Source organism: Rhinoraja longicauda, chromosome 8, assembly GCF_053455715.1.
Source record: "Rhinoraja longicauda isolate Sanriku21f chromosome 8, sRhiLon1.1, whole genome shotgun sequence".
NCBI lineage: Eukaryota > Metazoa > Chordata > Chondrichthyes > Rajiformes > Arhynchobatidae > Rhinoraja > Rhinoraja longicauda.
Window position 1 is genome coordinate 59,839,588 of NC_135960.1, and position 25,435 is coordinate 59,865,022.

Sequence of the window (25,435 nt, forward strand, 5' to 3'; positions counted from 1 at the left end):
ATATCTTAAATAACGAGCTTGTCTTCCTACAATTAGATCATTTGAATAAAGTTTGAAATATACTATTTTAAAAATCTTTATTCTTAAGGTATAATGCTTATCTTGATAGATTTTAGGAGACGCATGGTAAACATAAATAATGGTTATTACTATACATTTTGGTACTTGCAAGTTGTGTGCTCAGGTACTATACCATAGCAGCTATATCTTTTTTTTCTCCTTTGCAAATGGCACTTTGGTACCTTCTGTCGATTCATAAAACTTCAGAGTTGAATATGCATGCACAATCTCAGCTGGCACCTCAGCGGAAGATGTCCCATGCTGTACAGTCCCAATGCCATTTTTAGAATGAGCTATTAAACTAAGCCCATCATTCCTGCCTCAGATGGCTGTCTCAAGGGTAGAATATTTCACTGCAATCCTGGCAAACAGTCCTCCCATATTCAACATCACCAAAATTGACTAATATGACTGTTTATCTCATTTGCGAATTGCAGCTTCTTGCTGTGTTCATTTAATGTGTTCTTGCTGTGTTCATTTAATGTTAATTTAGTTATGTAACTAGCTATGCTCCAAAATATTTTTGAGTCCAGTGGATGGATACATTTTTGAGAATCTACTGAAATCCCTGTCTCTTTGCACCCCATGCCAGCTGTTGAGAAATGAGGTCCAGTATCTAAACAATGGTGGGTTAAACTATCATACATATGACATTGCAGTATGTGTGATATAGTATAGAAACAGAGACTCTTCAGACCAACTTGTCCATGCTGACCAGGATGCCCTATCTAGGCTGGTTCTAGTTCCCTGCATTTGATTTATATCCCTTCAAACCTTTCCTATCCATATACTGTTCAAATGTATTTTAAATGTTGTTGTAGCACCTGCCGCTTGCAGCTCATTCCGTATGTCCATAACTCTCTGTGTGGAAAAACTTGCCCCTCGGGTTCCTATTAAATCTCCTTCTTACCGTAAACCGATGTCCTCTAGTTTTTGAATCCCTACCTGGATAAAAAAGGCTCTGTCCATTCATCCTAACTATTCCTTTCATGATTTTGTACACCACTATAAGATCATCCCTCAACCTCCTGAATAAAATCTTAGCCTGCCTAACCCCCCAGGCCCTCGAGTCCATGCAAAATCATCATAAATCTTCTCTGCATTTTTTTCCGGCTTAATGGCATCTTTCTTATAGCAGGGTGAATAAAACTGAACACAATACTCCCAGGGCAGCCTCCTGTACAACGGTAACATAACGTCCTAACATCTAAACTCGATTCTCTGGCTGATGAAAGCCAGTTTAGCAAAAGCCTTTACATCACACTGTCTACCAGCGATTCCATTTTCAGGGAACTTTATACTTGTATTTTTAGATCCATGTGCGCTATTACACTTCCCAGGTCCTATCATTCAATGTGAAAGTTCTGCCCTGATTTGTCATCCCAAAATGTAATACCTCTCAATTATCTGAATTAAACTCCATTTGATATTCCTCAGCCGATCAACATTCCCCACTGGAATTTTAGTTTAGTTTAGAGATACAGCAAGGAAACGGGCCCGATGGTCCACCATGTCCACACTGACCACACATTAACACTATCCTGCACACTCTAGGGACAATTTACACTTGTACATAGCCAATTAACCTACAACGTGTATGTCTTTGTAGTGTGGGAGGAAACCGATCTCGGATAATACCTATGCGGTCATGGGGAGAATGTACAAACTCCATAAAGACAGCACCCGTAGTCAGGATCGAACCCGTATCTCTGGCGCTGCACGCACAGTAAGGCAGCAGCTCTACCGCTGCGCCACTTTGCCGCCCTTCATAACCACATCCACTGTCTATGATATCACCTTAGATGACAAACAGCAATGGGTCCATCACCGATCCCTGAAGCACGTCACGAGTCACAGGCCTCCAGTTCAAAAAAACAGCCTTCCTCCATCACTCTCTGCTTCCTACCATGAAGTTAATTCTTTAACCAGTTAGCTAGTTGTCCCTGAATCCCATGCATCTAACCGTTCAGAGCAGCCTACCATGTGGAACCTTGAGAAAGGCTTTGCTGAAGTTCATGTAGACAATGTCTACAGCTCTGTCATCATCAACCTGCCTGCTTACTGCAAAAAAACAATGGAATTCATGAGACACAAGGTCCCATCCACAAAACTATGTCTTGTCTTTCCTGTCTAATTCCTGTCTTTCCAAATAATCATAATCATAATCATAATCATAATAATCATAACTAAATCATACTTTATTAGCCAAGTATGTTTTGCAACATACAAATAATTCAATTTGCCATACATCATACCAATAAAAAGCAACAGAACACACAAAACACATTTTAACATAAACATTCACCACAGCGACATCTCCACATTCCTCACTGTGATGCAAGGCGAAAAAAAGTTCAATCTCTTCCTTTCTTTTTTTCTCCCGCGTTCGGGGGCCTCGAACCTTCCGTTGACGAGACGATCTTGGCTCTCCGCATTGGGGGGGATCAAGCTCCTGCATCGGGGGGGAATCTCAGCTCCCCCACACCGGGCGATCGGACCCTGGGTCGGGGCTGGTCGAACCTCGTGTGGCTTGGAGCTTCCCGACATCGGTCTCTACCCAAGACTGCGAGCTCCTCGATGGTGAAATCCACAGGCTGCGGTTGGAGTGTCGATCCCAGGCAAGGGATTGCAGGCTCCGATGGTAAGCCCACGGTCCCGCGGTGGGGCTCAAAATCAGTCTCGAGCAAGGCCTCCAGTTCCATGATGTTAGGCTGCAGAGCGACCAGAGATACGATCTGGAAAACAATTGCATGGTAAGAGATGGAAAAAACGTTTCTACCTCCCCCTCTCCCACCCCCACATAAAACAAACCAGAAAACATTAACACATACTTTTAAAACACACTAAAAATAACAAAAATGATGGAAAGACAGACGGCAAGGCTGCCATTGCTGACGGTGCGACCCGGTGGTATATATATAAATATATATATACATATATATATATATATATATCTTATCCCTCAGAATCCTCTCCAGTAACCTCTCTCCTCCTCTCCTGCCACAGATGTTAGGCTTACTGATCTACAGGGTGGCACTCTGGTGCTTCGGTAGAGTTGCTGCCTCACAGCACCAGAGACTCAGGTTTGATCCTGTCTATAGGTGCCATCGGTGCGGAGTTTGTACATTCTCCCTGTGACCACATGGCTTTCCACCGTTTTATCCCATCTTCCAAAAACATACAGGTTTTTTGGTTAATTGGCTTCTGTAAATTGTAAAAGTGTGTAGGATAGCGCTAGTGTGCAGGGGTGATCACTGATTGGTGCGGACTCAGTGGGTCGAAGGGTTTGTTTCCATGCTGTATCTCTAAAGTCTAAATGTCTAAAGTTCCCAGGTTTTCCTTTGCAGCCCTTCTTAAATAAAGGCACAACATTAGCCACCCTCCAGTCTAACAAAGATTCATAAATCCCACCCAGGGCTCCTGCAGTTTCTTCCCACGATGACCAGAGATCTATCTGATCAAGAGCAGGAGATTTGTCTACCTTCATACACCTTCGGAGGTCTAGCACCTCCTCAACTATAACACGGGCAGTCCTGAAGGCATCTCCATTGGTCAGTTCGATAGTTAGTTATTAGCGCCTCTAACGTTTCAAATCATTCTTCATGAAGAACGGATGCAGTAAATTAGCAAATTAAGTACCTCTGGCGTACAGATGTGAATTTCCAATCATTTTCTTGTTGATTTTTCTCCAATCTGTTCCTACCTGTTTTCAGCTCCAATCTATCTTCATTCTGCAGCAGTAGAAATTAAATTAGTTCCCTGCGGGAAATAATCGACAGCGTTGAAATTGCCTCTAATTATATACTTGTTTATTTCAAAGCCAATATTTTCTGAGTAATCTGGTCTGCTCTTCCAAGGCATCCACCCAGTGATTATGTGATGTGACTGCTGGTATTGGCACTTTTCCACCAAGTCAAAGTTGTCCAGTTTTGCAAAATCCCAAAGGGGACTGGCAAGCAATATATCCTCTGGCCACTCATTGCTGAAGAAGGTCATTCACAAAGTTGCCAGCTGCTTCACTGGCTGTCACTACAGTCTGCGTGTCAGTGGGTGGGCACCCCTTGCACTGATCTAGGCTCTGCCCTAGGATTTTGTGATGTGCTTGGAACCCTCAGCAGCAAGAAACTGATTGGGATCCTCAGGAAGAATGACGTTTCTGCTCCTTGTAGGAGTAGGTGGGAAGGTGCTGAGTGGTTCAGGTGTACTCAGGTGGAAAAAGCCGAAACGGGTGTTGGGGCAACTGGGTTAGAGTGGAGGGATTCAGGGAAGGAAAGTATTGCTGGGTTTTGGCGGAAGGCTGTGGATGCAGTTTAAGAGGATACATTTTAAAGAGGAAAATTATTTTTGTGATTTTTTAAAAATATAAGATGTGGAAAATCTTGAATTTTCTCAGGCTAGTTTTTTTTTAGATTTAGAGATACAGCGCAGAAACAGGCCCTTCCGGCCCACCGAGTCCGTGCCGCCCAGTGATCCCCGCACACTAACACCCACTAGGGACAATTTTTACATTTGCCCAGCCAATTAACCTACATACCTGTACGTCTTTGGAATGTGGGAGGAAACCGAAGATCTCGGAGAAAACCCACGCAGGTCACGGGGAGAACGTACAAACTCCGTACAGATGGCGCCCGTAGTCAGGATCGAACCTGAGTCTCCGGCGCTGCATTCGCTGTAAGGCAGCAACTCTACCGCTGCACCACCGTTCTCCTACCTCCACATATGCCTCTCCCCACATCTACCACCAGCACAAGACCGCCAGTGCCTGCACTTGCCAATATAAAAACAACAACAGAGAAACTTCTCATAAACTTCATACGAGTTGTACAACATGATAACAGACCCTTTGGCCCAATTCATCCATTCCCACCAAAATGTCTTTTGGTTCAGTTTAGTTTCGTTTCGTTTATTGTCACGTGTACCGAGGTACAGTGAAAAGCTTTTTGTTGCGTGCTAACCAGTCAGCAGAAAGACAATACATGATTTCAAAAGAGCCGTTTACAGTATACATAATAAAGGAGTAACATTTAGCCAGCAAAGTCCGATCAAGGATAGTCCGAGGGTCACCAAACAGGTCAAGTCAAGTCAAGTCAATTTTATTTGTATAGCACATTTAAAAACAACCCACGTTGACCAAAGTGCTGCACATCTGATTAGGAAAAAAAAAAAAAGAAACAAGATAGTAGTTCAGCACCGCTCTCTGGTTATGGTAGGATGGTTCAGTTGCCTGATCGCAGCTGGGAAGAAACTGTCCCTGAATCTGGAGGTGTACGTTTTCACACTTCTAGACCTTTTGCCTGATGGGAGAGGGGAGAAGAGGGAGTGGCCATGGTGCGACTCGTAGGTTGCAGGGAAGAAGCTGTTCTTGAACCTGGACGTTAGTTTTCAGGCTACTGTGCCTTTCATAAGTTCATAAGAGATAGGAGCAGAATTAGGCCATTCGGTCCATCAAGTCTATGCCATTCAATCATGGCTGATCTAGCTTTCCCTCTCAACCCCATTCTCCTGCCTTCTCCCCATAATCCCGGACTTCATCATCATCATCATATATATACAGCCGGAAACAGGCCTTTTCGGCCCTCCAAGTCCATGCCGCCCAGCGATCCCCGTACATTAACACTATCCTACACCCACTAGGGACAATTTTACATTTACCCAGCCAATTAACCTACATACCTGTACGTCTTTGGAGTGTGGGAGGAAACCGAAGATCTCGGAGAAAACCCACGCAGGTCACGGGGAGAACGTACAAACTCCTTACAGTGCAGCACCCGTAGTCAGGATCGAACCTGAGTCTCCGGCGCTGCATTCGTTGTAAAGCAGCAACTCTACCGCTGCGCTACCGTGAACTTCTTCAGTTTCAGTTTAGTTTATTGTCACGTTTACTGAGGTACAGTGAAAAGCTTTTTGTTGCATGCCAATCAGTCAGCAGAAAGACAATACATGATTACAGCCAATCCATCTACAGTGTCTATGTGGGATAAGGGAATAATGTTTAGCGCAAGGTAAAGTCAGCAAAGTCCGGTTAAGGATAGTCTGATGGACATCAATGAGGTAAATAGCAGTGCGGGACTGCTCTCTTGTTGTGGGAGGACGATTCTGTTGCCTGGAGTGGCCAGGATGCGATTCATCCTTGATTATGTTGCCGGCCTTGCTGAGTCAGCGTGAGATATAAATGAAATCAATAGAAGGGAGGTTGGTTTGTGTGATGGCCTGGGCTGCGTCCACAATTCACTGCAATTTCTTCCGGTCCTGGATGGAGCTGTTCCCAAACCAAGCTGTGTTGCATCTTGATAAAATGCATCTTATGGTGCAACTGCAGATGCTGGTTTAAACCCAAGAGACACAGAAAGCTGGCGTACTCAACGAGTCAGGCAGCATCTCTGGAGAAAAGGAATAGGTGATGTTGTGGGTCGAAATCCTTCTTCAGGCGCTGCCTGGCCCGCTGAGTTACTCCAGCTTTCTGAGTCTGTCTTCTGTCTATCTGCCCAAATCCCTCTAAAACTTACCTGTCCAAATGTCTTGTAATTTTATTTCCCTCTGTTAACACCTCCAGCAGCTCATTCCATACAATCCATCACCTTTTGTGTCAAAAAATGTGTCCTCGAATCTCTTTTAAATATTTCCCCTCCACCTTAAGCCTATCTGACAATGACCAAAAATGAACATAGCTTCCCCATTACATGGCAACCACAATCAATACTTGAGAAGGTCACAAAGATAGACACAAAATGCTGGAGTAACTCAGTGGATCACACAGCATCTCTGGAGAGAAGGAATGGGTGACATTTTGGGTCGAGACCCTTCTTCAAACTCAGTCCTTGCACATGTTTTTGATGTGTGATCATTGATCCTCCTAGAGTTGTCAAAGATTGCAGACCAGTGCTGCTTGTGACTGCCAACTTTGGATAAACGAGAGGTGGCTGTCCAACGAAACAATGTAGTCGGATTACTTGCATTTTGATAGAAACTCTTTTGGGGGCCTAAATTATTTCTTATTATTAATAATCAGTTTAATTTGCATATTCCTCATTTCTTATCCTTTAACCCATTACCCATTAATTTTGGCTTTTGTGAAAGAATTTTAACTCTGCTTTGCTGGAACTGGATTAAAATAGGGGACATGGAATTCAAAGGTAGAGGAAAAGATTAAAGCAAGCTGAGCATTTTTTTTAAAGTGCAAAGTATAAAGACAAAAGGCGCAGCAGTAGAGTTGCTGCCTTATAGCGAATGAAGCGCCGGAGACTCGGGTTCGAACCTGACTACGGGCGCCGTCTGTACGGAGTTTGTACGTTCTCCCCGTGACCTGACTGGGTTTTCTCCGAGATCTTCGGTTTCCTCCCACACTCCAAAGACGTACAGGTATGTGGGTTAATTGACTGGGTAAATGTAAAAATTGTCCCTAATGTGTGTAGGATAGTGTTAATGTGCGGGGATCGCTGGGCGGCGCGGACTAGGTGTGCCGAAGGGACTGTTTCCGCGCTGTATCTCTAAATCTAAAAAAATCTAATAATCATGAAAATCTCAGAACATAAAAGAGAATAAAATTGGGAATGCATGGTTAATGAAATTCAAATGCTCAAATTATTTTGAAAAATGACACATTTTTAATGTGATTAATGTTCATTATTGAATTGTTTTCTTTTTAGTGAAGAGCCTAAACATTGTGATTTTGAATCCTCAGCTTATTTTAACAGGCTGGGCATTTTTCTCCAGGGCAGGTGACTGGAATCTTTTGAGTATAAGCAGTTTGCATGACTTCACGGTGTGCATTATGGGTTGCTGTAATTTGAAATAGAAATTAGTTTCTCTCACTTTTAGAGAGTTTGTGAATTTTAATGCTTTTAAAATGCTTTGAAGCGGATAGGTGTCTATCTCTATGAAAATATTTAAGACTGGTAAGGGATCAGCTGCAAATAAAAAGAGAAACTGATGACATCAAAGCCCGCAAAGAGAAGCTATTTGAGGTTATTGGAAATGGCTATTCCCAAATGAACTGTCAGGAAAACTGGACATTAAAGTATGATCAAATAAGTGAATTGCTTAAAGCACACGTCAGTTCCATTAACATTATCAGAGATGAGGATTGAGGAAAGCAAAATCATTAAACATTAAAGTTTGCACTACGACAGGTAATCATGCGTACACAGAATTGTCTTTCATTTTAATGATGTAGTCTTTCCCCGAAGTGCGGGTTAATTTTGCAGCAGAATAGTTAAATGGGCACACAGCAGTCTGAACATTTGCTGCTTTCAAAATTTTGGACGGTGTCTGAAAGATTCAAATCAAAGTAAAAGGATAACTGTTCTTTCCATTTGCGTTCCTTTTATAGAAACATGCTTGTTCAATTCACACAAGGCTCATGTACACGTCTAGCTGTACTATTCCAATGCAGTTGTTTTTTTAATTTGAGAAAAATTCTGCTAAAGTTGTAGACTGTTTTACTATTTATTTTTCAAAATTGATGTTGCTCGGTACAAAATTCAGTGGCAATTTCATGATTTAAATCAAATAAGATGACCATGTTTATCATCTTTTCTCTGTGTATATACGTAATGTGAAACATATGTGGAAACACTGCCATTTAAATCATAGGATTGGTTATTCATTTTTATTGCTGGGCAGTAGGTTGTTTGCAGTCTGTCCTGTTTAATTTATCCTTAAACGGCACATGTGTTTTCCACATCGACAGTACACTCAGCCTGCCGTTTTAGTTTCCAGAAATAAATGTGAAATTTGCATTATTTCTCGTATGAGAAGGACTGAGTGAAGGACTCTTGGAAATTATTTTTTAAAGGTTAAGTGGCATAACTAAGACTCATGACTGTGGAAAGTTGTGGTTTCATAAAATGCAATGCATCATTAATGTAATAGTGAAACAAGTAATTTGAGGTGACTGTGTAGCTGCAACTGGCGGTGAAGAAAGCAAAAGCGTGAAGGAACAGAGCCTCCTCAGGGAGCCATGGATATGAGGGAAAGGTGCCAAAAGTAGAATAGCAGTGGAGGGCAATGTAGCTCACTGTGCACGTCTTAAACTGAGCTTACGCCATGTATTGCTAGTCTCTGCCTGACATTACTCCCTCTCTCATCCCATTCCTCCCCTACTACATCATCTTACCCAATGTTTCCCACTTCTCTTGTGATGCCGCTGCTGAATTATGGAACACTTTCTTGTGTTGAGAAACGGTTGTCTCCAATTACAGCGTTACTGTTGGATAAGCCATCAATCTCCCAAACATTGCAGTGTCGTAGTCTCCTGGTAATCACAGATGCCTTGTTTGTGAAATGCTAGGTTTTCTTCCACAAAGTAATAAAATGCCAGCCAACCTCTGCTATTGTAAATCTTTTCCAAGCACCACCATTACAGATCTTTTCCAAGCAGTCCTATTGTTGACCATCTCACTGGATCCTAGGATCATTATGGATATGAATGAACTACTGTTTGCATTAATGATAAAGAAAATTCAGCTGACAAAGTAATATCTGGTCTGTATTGAAAATAAGTTGCCTGCAGGTGGGTTAAAACATACAAATTTCTTGCAGATAATTGGAATAGATAACACTTTCATTAAACAAGATATCACAACTGTCTATTATGTGGCATGTTGACTAACAATGAGAACCCCCCCCGAGAAACCATTCTTTAGTTTTTATTTTGTGTAACAAAGTGTTCTCAATCACAATTAAAAGCAAACATGCTTACTGTATATATTATGCAATATCAATGCAGTCAATGTGTGTAGTAATGAAACTTGGGAGAAGGAAACATTGTAGTGGAAAGTAAATTTGTGCATTTTTATTTCTCTAAGATATTTTAAATGATCGTGTCAGTCAAATATATTTTTGTTTTTAAACTGGGAACTGAGAAATACAAGTATTAGGTTCTGAAGGAATTGTGCACGGCAACTTTGGAGGAAAAGACAGAGTAAATCCTGGATTTAATTCTTTTAATTTTTGTTATAATTGGATAAAATATATGTTAATGTCATCTTGTGTATATTTCATAATGTTCAGAACATTCAAATACTCAAACAGATGGTAGAGCTGCCGTTGCATATTACATTAAAAGATTTATTTACTTACAATAATGTAATAAATGAGAAACAATTGATTTATCTACTTATTAGCCTTTTCTGAAAACCAAATGAATTGTAATGCTACTCTCTTCAGTTTAGAGACAATGTTGTTCATTAATCTTTCTATTAATTTTGTTTGGAATCGTGTCCCTAATAAATGTTCAGATGATTTTTACTATTCCTGACTTCAAACCAATTTAAGAACTGCCACACTAACCATGATCTAATCTTTGTGTTGTAACTCTGCATCTATCAGTTTGTTTTATGCCAAATTGTTGTAGCTCTTGACCATTGCATTTATATACCCTTACCCTAATTTTCTGTGTCTAATCAGTCATATTTTCTTTTTGCTTATATGAACAAACATTTTTTCCAAAGCCCTTGACATTTTACAGTCCATATTTTCAAGAAATTCACTGTCCCAATGAATATTTTTGTCGTTTATGGTTTAAATTATTAGAATATGCTGTCTTCAGTGATATCTTTACTGTTGTCAGCATCAATTCTGTTTACTGCATTAAATTTATTTAATGCTTTTTATATAGTTCACCGAATGGACTATCTTTGATATCATCATAATCAAATTTTAGTTGTTTTTTGGATCAATTCAATACTAAATTTAATACTTTCCGATGTACATACCCTTCATATGAAAAGATTATTTATTTTTCTACCTTTTACGAGGCACAAATAAATTAATTCTGATAGTTTAACTATGAATTTAAAATGTCACCCACATATCTAGGGCAGCAGAGTGGTGCAGTGGTAGAGTTGCCACCTAAGAGTGCCATAGACGGGGGTTCAATCCTGACTATGGGTGCTGTCTGTATGGAGTTTCTACGTTCTCCTTGTATGGGTTTTCACCAATTGCTCCGGTTTCCTCATACACCCCAGAGCCATACAGGTTTGTAGGTTAATTTGGCTTCAGTAAATTGTCCCTGGTGTGATAGTGCTAGTAGGATAGTTCTAGTACAATACTGCTAGTGTATGGGGTGATCCCACTGGTGGGCACGGACTCGGTGGGCTGGAGGATCTGTTTTCACTCTGCATCTCTAAAGTCTAAAGTAAACCACAGTACTGTGTTAAATTTAATGAGATTCATCTCATCCACCAAGTGCACTAAATCTGAAAGTCTTTTTGCTTTGTTACTGCTTCCTTTCCCACCTGTTTATCAGTGACTAGCTGAGCATTTTTCTGTCTACATGTCTATTAGGCCTCTTAATGCTACATCCCTGGCCTATAGGTTTGCAGAGAAGGTTTAAATTGGACCACCAAAGAGTGAAACTCTTGGAACTGAGGCAGTTTTAGTCTTAGGAAACACTTGGGTGCCTCTCAACTCCACATTTTTTCTGTCAGTTGCTGACCCACAAAAATCATTCAACTAATTGTTCACTACTTATTGAAAGCAAATCGAAGTGAACAGATTCTATAGCGAATTACAAGCCACCTCGTTTACTAACATTTCTGTAGTCTAATGGGAATAACTGCCCTGTTGCCTTTAACAATGGAACTAGTTGAGTACAGACCGCCACATTGTTTATGCATGGCACCTACGACTGAGGTGGAACGTGACGCAATATCGACTAATTTCTATCATAAATGACATGCCATTTTTCATTGATTATTGAATAACCCAACTAGGGCCCTGTCTGGGTGTGGCCCTGTCGAGGGAAGTGCCCTGTGAGAAAAGTGCGAGTCTTTGGCTGCGAGTCTTCGGCGAGGAGGCTACACTTGTTTTTGAGCCTGATTTGTTTTTTGACACTAAAGTAATGGCAGTCAAGCTGGTGCAGTGTGTTTCCTGCAGGATGTGGGAAGGTAGGGACACCGCTGGAGCTTCTGGGAGCCACACCTGCAAGAATTGTGTCCAGGTGCAGCTCCTGAATGGACGTGTTGTGGAGTTGGAGAAGCAGCTGGATGATCTCAGAGCCATCCGGGAATGCGAGAGTTTCCTGGACAGGACCTACTGTGAGGCTGTCACGCCAAGGGTCCAGGTCGAGCGAAGGTGGGAGACCGTTTCAAAGGGGAGTAAACGTGGACTACAGGAGACCCCGGTGGCTGTGCCTATTGCAAACAGGAACACCCTCTTGGGAGCTGTCGGGGCAGAAGACCCAGTCCGAGCGGTGGACAGGTTGGTGGCTCTAATCCAGGCAAGGAATCCCGACCAGGGAGACCGAAGTCAGAAAGAGCCATAGTAGTGGGTGACTCCATTGTCCGAGGTACGGACAGTAGATTCTGTGGCGGCTGGCGAGACTTGAGGATGGTCTGTTGCCTCCCTGGTGCCAGACATCACGGACCGCCTTCAGAACATCCTAGCGAGGGAAGGTGATCAACCGGACGTAGTTATGCACGTGGGCACGAACGATGTCGGGAGGAAGAGGAAGGAGATACTGCAACGTGAGTTTAGAGAGTTGGGAAGAAGACTGAGAAGTAGGACGTCGAGGGTGGTTATCTCTGGACTGTTACCTGTACCTTGTGCTGGTGAGGGGAGGAACAGAGAGATCGGGGATATGAATCTATGGCTGTGGGATTGGTGCAGGGTGCAGGGATTTAGATTTCTAGACCACTGGGATCTCTTCTGGGGTAGGGGTGACCTGTACAAAAGGGACGGGTTACACCTTAACAGCAGGGAGACCAACATTCTGGCAGGCAGGTTTGCTAGTGCTACACGTGTGGGTTTAAACTAAGTAGTGGGGGGGAGGAGGGGTTGACAAACTGGGAATATGAAGATGGAGTTAAAGGGGAAGCGAATACAGGAGAAATTGCAAAGGAGTCGAATACATGGCATGGAAAGTTCTAGATGGGATAAGAGAGTAAGGTCAGGGCCAATTGTGACCGGTGTGAGAGGGGAGGTGAATACCGAAGTTAAAGTGTTGTATTTAAATGCGCAAAGTATAAAAAAATAAAGTGGATGAGCTTGAGGCTCAGTTAAACATTGGCAAGTATGATGTTGTGGGAATTACAGAAACATGGCTACAAGAGGACCAGGGCTGGGAACTGAATATTCAGGGGTATACGACCTATCGAAAAGACGGACAGGTGGGCAGAGGGGGTGGGGTTGCTCTGTTGGTAAGGAATGATATTCGTTCCCTTGCAAGGGGTGACATAGAATCAGGAGATGTAGAATCAGTATGGATAGAAATGGGAAATTGTAAGGGTAAAAAGACCCTAATGGGAGTTATCTATAGGTCCCCAAACTGTAGCCTCGACATAGGGTGCAAGTTGAATCAAGAGCTAAAATTGGCATGTCGAAAATGTAATGCTATGGTAGTTATGGGAGATTTCAACATGCAGGTAGACTGGGAAAATCAGGTTGGTAATGGACCCCAGGAAAGAGAGTTTGTGGAGTACCTCCGAGATGGATTCGCAGAACGCCTTGTAATGGAGCCAATCAGGGAGAAGGCAATTCTGGATTTAGTGTTGAGTAATAAACCTGATCTGATAAGGGAACTCAAGGTAAAAGAGCCATTAGGAGGCAGTGATCATAATATGATAAGTTTTAGTCTACAAATTGAGAGGAAGAAGGGAAAATCGGAAGTGTCAGTATTACAGTATAGTAAAGGGGATTACAGAGGCATGAGGCAGGAGCTGGCCAGATTTGACTGGAAGGCGACCCTAGCAGGGAAGACGGTGGAACAGCAATGGCAGGTATTCCTGGGAATAATGCAGAAGTTGCAGGATCAATTCATCCCAAAGAGGAGGAAAGATTCTAAGGGGAGTAAGAGCACCCGTGACTGACAAGGGAAGTCAAGGACAGCATAAAAATAAAAGAGAATAAGTTTAACAGCAAAGAAGAGTGGGAAGCCAGAGAATTGGGACTCCTTAAAGAGCAACAGAAGATAACTAAAAAGGCAATACGGGGAGAAAAGATGAGGTATGAGGGTAAGCTGGCCAATAATATAAAGGAGGATAGAAAAAGCTTTAGGTATGTGAAGAGGAAAACAATAGTTAAGGCAAATGTGGGTCCCAGAAGCAGGGGAATTTATTACGGGGAACAAAGAAATGGCAGACGAGTTGAACCGGTACTTTGGATCCGTCTTCACTAAGGAAGATACACACAATCTCCCAGATGTTCTAGTGGCCAGAGATCCTAGGGTGACGGAGGAACTGAAGGAAATTAACATGAGGCAGGAAATGGTGTTGGGTAGGCTGATGGGACTGAAGGCTGATAAATCCCCAGGGCCTGATGGTCTGCATCCCAGGGTACTTAAGGAGGTGGCTCTAGAAATCATGGATGCATTGGTGATCATTTTCCAATGTTCTATACATTCAGGATCAGTTCCTGTGGATTGGAGGGTAGCTAATGTTATCCCACTTTTTAAGAAGGGAGGGAGAGAGAAAACAGGAAATTATAGACCAGTTAGTCTGACATCAGAGGTGGGGAAGATGCTGGAGTCAATTATAAAAGACGAAATTGCGGAGCATTTGGATAGCAGTAACAGGATCGTTTCGAGTCAGCATGGATTTACGAAGGGGAAATCATGCTTGACTAATCTGGAATTTTTTGAGGATGTAACTAGGAAAATGGACAGGGGAGAGCCGGTGGATGTAGTGTACCTTGACTTTCAGAAAGCCTTCGATAAGGTCCCACCTAGGAGATTAGTGTGCAAAATTAGAGCACATGGTATTGGGGGTAGGGTACTGACATGGATAGAAAATTGGCTGGCAGACAGAAAGCAAAGAGTCGGGATAAATGGGTCCCTTTCAGAATGGCAGGCAGTGACTAGTGGGGTACCGCAAGGCTCGGTGCTGGGACCGCAGCTATTTACAATATACATTAATGACTTGGATGAAGGGATTAAAAGTAGCATTAGCAAATTTGCAGATGACACAAAGCTGGGTGGCAGTGTGAACTGTGAGGAAGATGTTATGAGGTTGCAGGGTGACTTGGACAGGCTGTGTGAGTGGGCGGATGCATGGCAGATGCAGTTTAATGTGGATAAGTGTGAGGTTATCCACTTTGGAGGTCAGAATAGAAAGGCAGAGTATTATCTGAATGGTGTCAAGTTAGGAAAAGGGGATGTACAACGAAATCTGGGTGTCCTAGTGCATCAGTCACTGAAAGGAAGCATGCAGGTACAGCAGGCAGTGAAGAAAGCCAATGGAATGGTGACCTTCATAACGAGAGGAGTTGAGTATAGGAGCAAATAGGTCATTCTACAGTTGTACAGGGCCCTAGTGAGACCGCACCTGGAGTACTGTGTGCAGTTTTGGTCTCCAAATGTGAGGAAGGATATTCTTGCTATTGAGGGCGGGCAGCGTAGGTTTACTAGGTTAATTCACGGAATGGCGGGACTGTCATATGTTGAAAGACTGGAGTGACTAGGTTTGTATACACTGGAATTTAGAAGGATGAGTGGGGATCGTATTGAAACATATGATTATTAAGGGGTTGGACATGTTAGAGGCAGGAAACATGTTCCCAATGTTGGGGGAGACCAGAACCAGCAGCCACAGTTTAAGAATAAGGGGTAGGCCATTTAGAACAGAGATGAGGAAAAACGTTTTCAGTCAGAGAGTTGTAAATCTGTGGAATTCTCTGCCTCAGAAGGCAGTGGAGGCCAGTTCTCTGAATGCTTTCAAAAGAGAGCTAGATAGAGCTCTTTAAGGATAGCGGAGTCAGACGGCATGGAGAGAAGGCAGGAACGTGGTACTGATTGAGAATGATCAGCCCTGATCACATTGAATGGTGGTGCTGGCTGAAAGGGCCGAATGGCCTCCTCCTGCACCTATTGTCTATTGACAGGCTATTTCAAACAAAATGACCCTTATTTCAATGGGGAGTTGGTTGAATTATTTGTCAGAAAGGACGAGATGGCCTGGATGCCACAATGGGCAGAGAATACTGCAGTCTCCTCTGACTGAAAATATAAAATGATCCTTGCTTTTTTTGAACAATTTGCATGGCATGGTAGTCTGGAAAATGCTGGAGGAATGCTATATGGTGAGTTACACACTCTGATCCCACCAATTGTCTTTGGCAGCTGGAAAGGTCCCATCCCCAGCTTTTGACTGGGCGGAGGTGTTGGAAAGTTGCTAACAGGCTGTTTCAAACAAAATGTTCCTTATTTCAACGGGAAATTGGTTCAGTTAAGGTAGAGTCATAGAATGATACAGTGTGGAAACTGGCCCTTCGGCCCAACTTGCCCAAACCAGCCAACATGTCCCAGCTACACTAGTCCCACCTGCCTGCGCTTGGTCCATAACCCTCCAAACCTGTCCTATCCGTGTACCTGTCTAACTGTTTCTTAAATGTTGGGATAGTCCCAGCCTAAACTACCTCCTCTGGCAGCTTGTTCCAATCCTGGCAGATTGGACAATTGGGTTGACAGTGGAGGTGGCCCAGATTTAAATGTGTTACTGTTGTATACAATGTATTGGTTGCTCTGCCTTATTTCCTATTGAACACTCTAATTCCCATCTGATTTTCCAATTTAGGAATCTGTTTTACCAAGTCCCCAGCAGGCCTGAAGCCGCTCAAATCCTGGGAAGTATTTGTCCTGAAAGCATCCCACGGATACTATGCCACAGAATATTTGCTGTTTACTTCAAAAGCAAATTGAAAGTTACCTTGTTTGTCGCTCCAAGTGAGACATTGAAAAATAGCTGAAATTCCTTGGCAAGGCAAAATGAGCATACCAAACCCTGTCCACATCCTGTCCTTTATTTCAAACAAAACAATGTTAGGCCGAATGTGCACCTTCCATTGGCATTACACCCAAAGAAACAAAAATATTGCCACACTGTCCTCGTTTTTTAAATTATTTTTAAGTTCTCTGAAAAAAGCTGACTTGTGAACATTATTCTAGCCAAGCCAAAAGAATTTTGTTTCTTGGGAAAATGTAAAAGCATCCATTCATTGTGCTCACAAAAAAAAATCCATTTAAATCTGTGAAAGGGATGAAGTGGAGTATATATGGCTGTTTGATGGCTGTTTGTGTTAAAATTGTATCTGTGTGTCCTGTGCTTTTTGTTGTCTACTGCCGGACCCTGACGTGAGAGGACGCTGGCGCTATTTGTTCGCCGCTTCTCCGTCAGGATAGTTTGTCTGTTTGTTTTTATGTTATGACTGTTTTTGTAAAGCGCTTTGAGCACCTGGTAAAGCGCTATATAAAATAAATGCTTATTATTATTATTATTATTATATATAGATCAGTCACTTTGTTTGTATAACATTTGCAGACTTCTTGCTGTGGGGAGCTTGCTGGTTTTTAAATTAAATTAGGAAGTCACCACCGAAATAAATCAAAATAGTCATTAGTTCTGTTGTCCCATTGCTCCTTTTCCTTGCTGCTTCATCCTCTTGCAGTCCGGCAGAAGGTATAGAAGCTTGAAAGTGTACACGACCAGAATCTGGAGCAGCTTCTTACCTTTATTATCAGGCTTCTGAATGGTCTTTCCGTTAGATAGAGTACAGTCCATTTCACCTCGACCCCATTGCAGACTGGTGCACAGTGGTAGCTGTTTGTATCGTCCACAGAATGCTTTAGACATTACCATCCAAACCCATGACTTCTACCTGCTAGAAAGACAAGGGCAGCAAAAGTATCGGAACACCTCCCGCTGGTAGTTGTCATCAAAGCCACAGACATCCTCTTGTGGAAATATATTGTCAGTCCGCCATCACTGGGCCAAACATCTCGAGGACTGCAGCGAGTAAAGAAGGCAGCCCACTGCAAGGGTAGTTGGTAACTGGGTATGGACAATTAAATACTGGTTCAACCTCTTCAATTAATTAAAAAAACACACAAAAAAATATTTTATGGCACAGTAACCCAAAAGAAAAATAAGCCCTCGATGGTTGTTGGGAAATTAAAGATGAATATTAAATGAAAGACAATAGACATTAGACAATAGACAATAGATGAAGGATATAAGACAAAGGACATGGTTTATAACAGTGTGAGATCTGAAGGCAGATTGTGAGTGTTTTAGTACTCGGCAAAGACGGACCAAAACTTTGTTAAAGAAAGGAAAGATCGATACCTCACAATAAGCATAAGAATGACTCGAGAGGGTGTGTGGATGGAGGGGTCCCTTGCAGACTGTGACGGTAGAATTTACAATGGTGAATAATGAAACGACACAGAGGAATAAAGCAATTACTTTGCATCTGTCTTTCCAAAAGATGCAAAAAACAAGGGAGACAAGGATCCAATGGGAATGAGGAAGTGAAGGAGCTAATATCAAACTAAAATTTCACCAGAGGTGTTGCTGAGCCTGAAATCACGAGGATCTGGTCTTTTATATCCCAGAGTTTTTAAGGAGGTGGCTTTGTATTTTCACTCAGAGTTGTGAATCTGTGGAGTTTTTCACCCGGAGAGTTGTGAATCTGTGGAATTCTCTGCTGCAGAAGGCAGTGGAGGCCAATTCACTGGATGTTTTTAAGAGACAGTTAGATTTAGCTCTTAGGACTATTGGAATCAAGGGATATGGGGAAAAAGCAGAAACAGGGTACTGATTTCGGATGATCAGCCATGATCATATTGAATGGCGGTGTGGGCTTGAAGGGCTAAATGGCCTACTTCTGCACCTATTTTCTAGGTTTCTATGTTTCTTTGTATATTTGATCTGTGGTCATCTTCCAGAATTCTTCAGATTCTGGAATTCTCTGGATTAGAAAGTAACAATTGTGACAACATTATTTCAGAAAGTGGATGGGGTGGGAGTTGTTGTCCAGCAGCAATGTTAGCTTTGCCATCATCCTCCTCTCTCCCACCACCTGCACTGAGTCGAGGGGGCAACCCAGGACAGAGCTGGCCTTCCTGACCTGCTTGTCGAGTCTCTTCCCTTCCACGGCTGAGATGCTGCTGCTCCAGCAGACCACTCCATAGAAGATGGCCGATGCAGCCACCGTGTTGTAGAAGGTCCTTAGGAGTGCCCCCTGCACTCCAAAGGACCTGAGTCTCCTTAGCAGATAACGTCTGCTCTAGCCCTTTCTGTATAGCGCATTGGTGTTTTCAGTCCAGTCCAGTTTATTGTTGAGGTAGACACCCAGGTACTTTTAAGAACCCACCCTCTCAATGTCCATTCCCTGGATGTTCACCGGTGTCGGGAGGACCTGGCTGCGCCTGCGGAAATCTACCACCATCTCCCTGGTTTTCCCCGCGTTGATCCGAAGGCAGTTCTGCTGGCACCAGTCCACAAACTCCTTGATCAGTTCTCTGTACGCCCTGTCCTCGTCGCCCGCGATGAGGCCGATGATGGCAGAGTCGTCAGAGAACTTCTGTAGATAGGAGTTTGCAGAGCTATGCCTGAAGTCAGCAGTGTACAGGGTGAACAAGAATGGAGCTAGCACTGTTCCCTGCGGAACCCCAGTGCTGCAGACCACCCTGTCCGAGACCAGGTCCTTTGTCCTCACATACTGTGGTCGGTTGATGAGGTAGTCCAGAATCCAGGATGTGAGGTGATCCACTCCTGTGCGCTCCAGCTTGCCCCCCAGAAGCCCCGGCTGGATGGTGTTGAATGCACTGGAGAAATCAAAGAACATGATTCTCACAGTGCTAGCCGGCCTCTCCAGGTGTGAGAGAGCTCTGTTCCGCAGGTAGAATGCAATAAAGAACAACTCAAATAGTAGGATTGAGCAGAGCCAACATGGGTTTATAAAAAGAAAATCATGTTTGACTAATCTGATAAAGAGTGAGCAGAGAAGCTTCATTTGGATGCTGCGTAGGATGGAGAAATTCAGATAAAGGAGAAATTGGAGCGGCTGGATCTTATTCTCCCTGGAGAGGAAGTGGAGAGGGGGCAAGATTAAGGTGTATAAAAAAGGTATGAGAGATCTAGATAGAAATTATTGCAGAAATTGGAGGACATTGACTTTGGGTCAGGGAGAAGAGATTTTGAGTGGATATGATGGAGACTGCCTTCACCCAGAGTGATATGTACCTCCAACACAGAGTCTGAGAGAGCGGTTAAGGCTAGATGGCTGGGTTGAAGATGAACTCTTGAACCAGTTAGGCATAGAGGGCTACAGACCAAGTGCTGAGCAATGGGATTAATATGGAAAGGTGCCTGCTGGTCAGCTTGGACAAGTTGGGCTAAATGCCCTGTTTCCATGTTGGCCAACTCCACGACTGTATGTGACTGGAAGAGTATATAAGGAAACACCAGTTGATGTGTTTGGTTGGTGTACTGATGTTGACAGGGATCTGTACACAGTGGACGACCTGATTGTAATCATGTATCGTCTTTTCGTTGACTGGATAGGACGCAACAAAAAAGCTTTTCACTGCATCTCAGTACATGTGACAATAATTAACTAAAGTAAACTAAAAATCATGAGCACTATAAAAAAAATCAGCGCTCTGCAGTACACAGGATAATAGTGTACCTACATCAACAAATGCATTACTGTAAATCGACACGAATTTCATTGCGTTAAGAAGGTTTGCATTTTATAGTTGTTTTTTTTTAGAGGTAGAAAAGTAACATCTCAGTTTTCACCTGACATCTTTGAAGCATTTATTCAAGCATTGGAATTATTAGAGTACTGTATTGGGATTACAATCCAATAGACAGATGATGCACAGTGACGATTTTCTTCTCTCTCCTCTTCCTAAACTTTCTCTTAATGAAGCAAAGGTCAGAAACGCTGCATGTGTTGATTCTGGCTACAAGAGAGACTTCACCAATCTCTGCTGAGTGCCCATGTTTTATTTCCTCCTGCATGCTGGTATGCATGTGTAGTGTGCATAGTAGAGAAAATGTCATGTTGCATTCACATGTATTTATCCACAGATTTAGTGTATAGCCTAATATCAAAAGGAGTAAATCAATCATAATCATACTTTTAGTCAGAGCTTGTAATCCAACAAAGTTTTCAGACCAACTAGGAAGTGAAGCTGATCAAAATATTCCTACAGTGCTGAAAATACTCAGCTGATCAGACAGCCTCTGTGGAGAGAGACATGGATAGGACATGTTTGGAGGGATATGGACCAAGCACAGGCAGGTGGGACTAGTGTAGCTGCAATATGTTGGCCGGTGTGGGCACGTTGGGCCGAAGGGCCCGTTTCCACACTGCATCACTCTATGACTCTATGAGAGAGAATTAAAGTTTCATTGGACTTTGGGAAAAGATTAAAGGTAAAAATAGTTCCAATCTACAGGTGAAGGGGTAGAAACATCACAAAGATCTGTGACAGGGTGGGGGACAGGTGTGATTGATAACAAGAGATGATGGAGCTGGGTGGAAAAGGATGGTAAACCAGATAATAATAATGTGTCCTGGGGAGATGCAAATGGATGAAGGTGACTGATTACTTTAAATTTCCAGCAGAGAAAAAAAAGTTCTAAATGTTAGCAATATGAGGTGGAGGGTGGATTTTCTATCTGAACTTGATGTTGACTCATGAGAGCTGTAATGTGCTGAGCTGAAAGATGCTCTCTTCCTTGAACTTACACTTACCTAGCTAAGCTCAATGAATGTTCAGATCATGTGTAGTGACTGAAAGTACGATGAGGAATACGGCTTTTTCTAGTTGCAAAACCGTATTGAATCGTATTTGTCAGTTCAATAGGGAGAGAGGCCCCTTATATTATTTGCTTGCAAAAATGTCTTTATTGGTTGTGAAAATGATATCACTGGACACCGAGGAATTCAACCATCCCATCTTAGAGTAGTTAAAATAAATATATCTTCTGGAATTTCACCTAGTTTCTGCTCCATTTTCACAGCTTGGAACATTTAGCTGGGCATTTGATGTGGTGCTTTTAGACTTAGGAAAATATGTAACCTGACCACTATGTTTCTTGCCGTCCCTATATATATATATATATATTATGCTTAAAAGGTTCCGTTCTCAATGTTAGAGCATTCAAAGGGATTTCAGGCTTCTATCAAAATTGGATTATGATGGCAAAGACAGCCCTGTGTTGCAGCTTACATGTTTGAAGTTGGAATTTCGTTATTATCTTTAAAAACATTTGCTTTGCCCAGTCTTTGCCTTCTGGTTTCAGGAAACCGTGGTCGAAAATTATTTGCAGCTGTGCTGCTCTATCCCTTGACAATGAGCGTACTGAACTAAGGTCATGTTTTACAAAGATTAAAATTGGAAATCTGATCCATTTCTTCACCACTAAGAAGTTGTTTTTTTAAAAGAAAAATGCAAAATGCACTCACTGTTCTGTTGAAATCATCTTTGATTTTCAAAGCAAACCCAACTAATTATTTTATTATGGATGGGCGTTATACTTTTGAATGACGTAATTAATTTTTGTAGCAGTTTATTCATCAAATATTGAAACAAAACATCCTTGCGAAGCAGCTTTGCAAATATATTATCTGATAGCCCGCTGGTTATATTTGACCTAAAATATTGGTACGTTAAGGAATACTGCTTTATCGATGGGTGCTGTCTTTGTGGAGTTTGTATGTTCCCCCTATGAGCTTGTGGGTTTCCTCCGGGTGCTCCGGTTTCCTTCAATATTCCAAAGACTCACAGGTTTCTAAAGAAGGGTCTCGGCCCGAAACATCACCCATTCCTTCTCTCCAAAGATGCAGCCTGGCCTGCTGAGTTACTCCAGCATTTTGTGATACCTTTGATTTGTAACAGCATCTGCAGTTATTTTCCTACACAACTTACAGGTTTGGTGGTCAATTGGCCTCTGCAAATTGCCCCCATTGTATAGGATGCGAAACTGGGATAACATTGAACTAGCGCATAGGTGATCGATGATCGGCGTGGACTCGGTGGGCCAAAGGGCCTGTTTCCACGCTGTATCTCTAAACTAGAAAAACTATGGACTTGATTTTACTCTTCACTTGACGTATTTAGTATTTCAACAATTAACTTTCTTGTCTATCTGGAATAGCTTTACTACTATTAGTTGGCTGCTCAGCTGCCAAAAAAAAAAATGTTTTAACACTTTATTGTGTCTTATAGAATGAGTTTGTACTAAAGTTGAATTAGTAACTAAATCCAGGTAAAGTACATAAAGAATTATGTAAATTATCAAAAGCAGCAAAAAGGAGCCAGAAATAAACCTAAATTACCAATAGCAGTGAAACAAAGATATTATCTAAATGGGTAATAACTGAGAATATCTGACCTGTGAAATTCCTTGGAGAAATAATACCTGAAAAGCTCATGTTTTCCGCTGGGAGACTTGGCTTATTTATCAAGTCAGCTAGTATGTTACACAAGCATTGTACAGATGTGTTTAGTTTAATTTTAATTTGATTTGTTCCGTGGCACTGCATCACTAAATCCTGACTTTTTTTCTCCAGCTGTTTCTGTTTCACTGAGGTATTTTTCAAATGAAGAGAGACATGATATTTTTTTAAGGAAGGTGTAAATATTAGCCAGCCACGGTATTCCTAAAGGAATATTAGGAATCTCATTTCTCAAAGTTTAAAAAACAAATACTTCTGAGAATACATTTCCTAATTTTGTAAAACAAACTAGCCCATATGTTACATTTGATGTTGAATGAGGATTATTCATTCTCTACTCATCAGCCCCTTGGTCCAAACATGGATCAGAGAGCTGATTTGCATAGATGAGGTACACAAGGACTGTCCTTGAAATGAAGGCAGGAATCGATCAAGTATGGGATTAAAGAGCCTCAATAAAATGATGGACAGCAAGAAGAAAACCATTCAATAGTTTCAGCAAAATCCAGCACAAAGGTTGTGGTTGTCAGGAGTTCAATTATTGCAGCCCGAGGACATTACTGCGAGAATTCCTAAAGATCCAGTCATCTTCAGCTGTTTCATCAGTGATCTGTTTTCCATTATAAGTTGAGAAAGTTGGCGATGCCTACTGCTGATTGTGCAATGTTCAATTCCAAGTGCTGTTCCTCAGCAAGGAAAGCAGACAGCAATAACCAGATAACTTTTAAACATGGTCAGAATTGCAGCAAGTAACTTGTGCAACGTGAATGTGTTGGCAACGAGCATCTAGTACAAGAGATCATTTAACCATCTGCAGTAAACCTCCAATTGCCTGCTATCCAAATGTTTGTAAATACTGCTGGCTCAGCATCCACCCCATGGGGTTATGCTTGTTGCATTCCCTTGAAACCTAGGCGTAACTCCAGAAGACTGAAGGGTGGCTAATGTTGTACTGTTGTTTTAGAAGGGCAGCAAGGTCATGGCAGAGATCTATCGGGCAGTGAGCCAAACATAGCGGTGGGAAATATGTTGGAGAAGATTCTTAGGGATAGGATCTACCAGCAATTTGATCAACACAGACTGATTAGGAACAGTCAGTGTGGATTACAGAAAAATTGGTGGTACAGTGAAAAATTATATCTAAGTTTACAACAGGATCCAGATCAGTTGTGAAGTTGGACCAAGGAATGGCCTATGGAAATGTAACTATGACAAGTTTGAGGTGTTGCAATTTGAGATACGTCAAACCAGGCTAGTACTTGCACAGTAAATGGTAGAGCCCCAGAGAGTTTGTAGCAGAATACAGAGATCTGGGAGTGCAGGTGCACAGTTCCCTGAAAATAGCAAGTGAGGTGGACATTGTGGTGAAGAAAGCATTTGGCATGCTTGCCTTCTTTGCGAAGGTTATTGAGTACAAAAGTTGACACATGATGATGCGCTGTACATACATTTGAGAAAAAGGATGTCATTAAGTTAGAAAGACATTCACCAGGATGTTACCTGGGCTTGAGTCATAAGGAGAGGTTAGTTAGGCTGGGACTTTGTTTTTGGATGCTGCAGTGCGACCTTATTGAGGTGTACAAGATCATGAGGGGCATGTGCATAGTGAATGTTCACAGCCTTTTTCCCAGGGTAGAAGATTCTAAAATGAGAGGACTTGAGCTTAAGTGGAGAAATTTAAGAGGGGCAATGAGGTGATCCAGATCGGTAATGAGCTGCCAGTGGATAGAAGCAGATACAATTATGACTTTTAGACAATAGACAATAGGTGCAGGAGGAGGCCATTCGGCCCTTCGAGCCAGCACCGCCATTCAATGTGATCATGGCTGATCATTCTCAATCAGTACCCCGTTCATGCGTTCTCCCCATACCCCCTGACTCCGCTATCCTTAAGAGCTCTATCTAGCTCTCTCTTGAATGCATTCAGAGAATTGGCCTCCACTGCCTTCTGAGGTAGAATTCCACAGATTCACAACTCTCTGACTGAAAAAGTTTTTCCTCATCTCAGTTCTAAATGGCCTACCCCTTATTCTTAAAGTTCTGGACTCCCCAACATGTTTCCTGCCTCTAACGTGTCCAACCCCTTAATAATTGTATACGTTTTGATAAGATCTCCTCTCATCCTTCTAAATTCCAGTGTATACAAGCCTAGTCGCTCCAGTCTTTCAACATATGACAGTCCCGCTAT

At 42.3% G+C, this 25,435-nt stretch overlaps 1 protein-coding gene across 14 annotated transcripts in view; it reads left to right on the forward strand.

Annotated features, from left to right (window-relative positions):
* gulp1b (GULP PTB domain containing engulfment adaptor 1b) overlaps nucleotides 1-25,435 on the forward strand; it is a 303,142-nt gene that overhangs the window by 175,595 nt on the left and 102,112 nt on the right. The window lies entirely within an intron of this gene.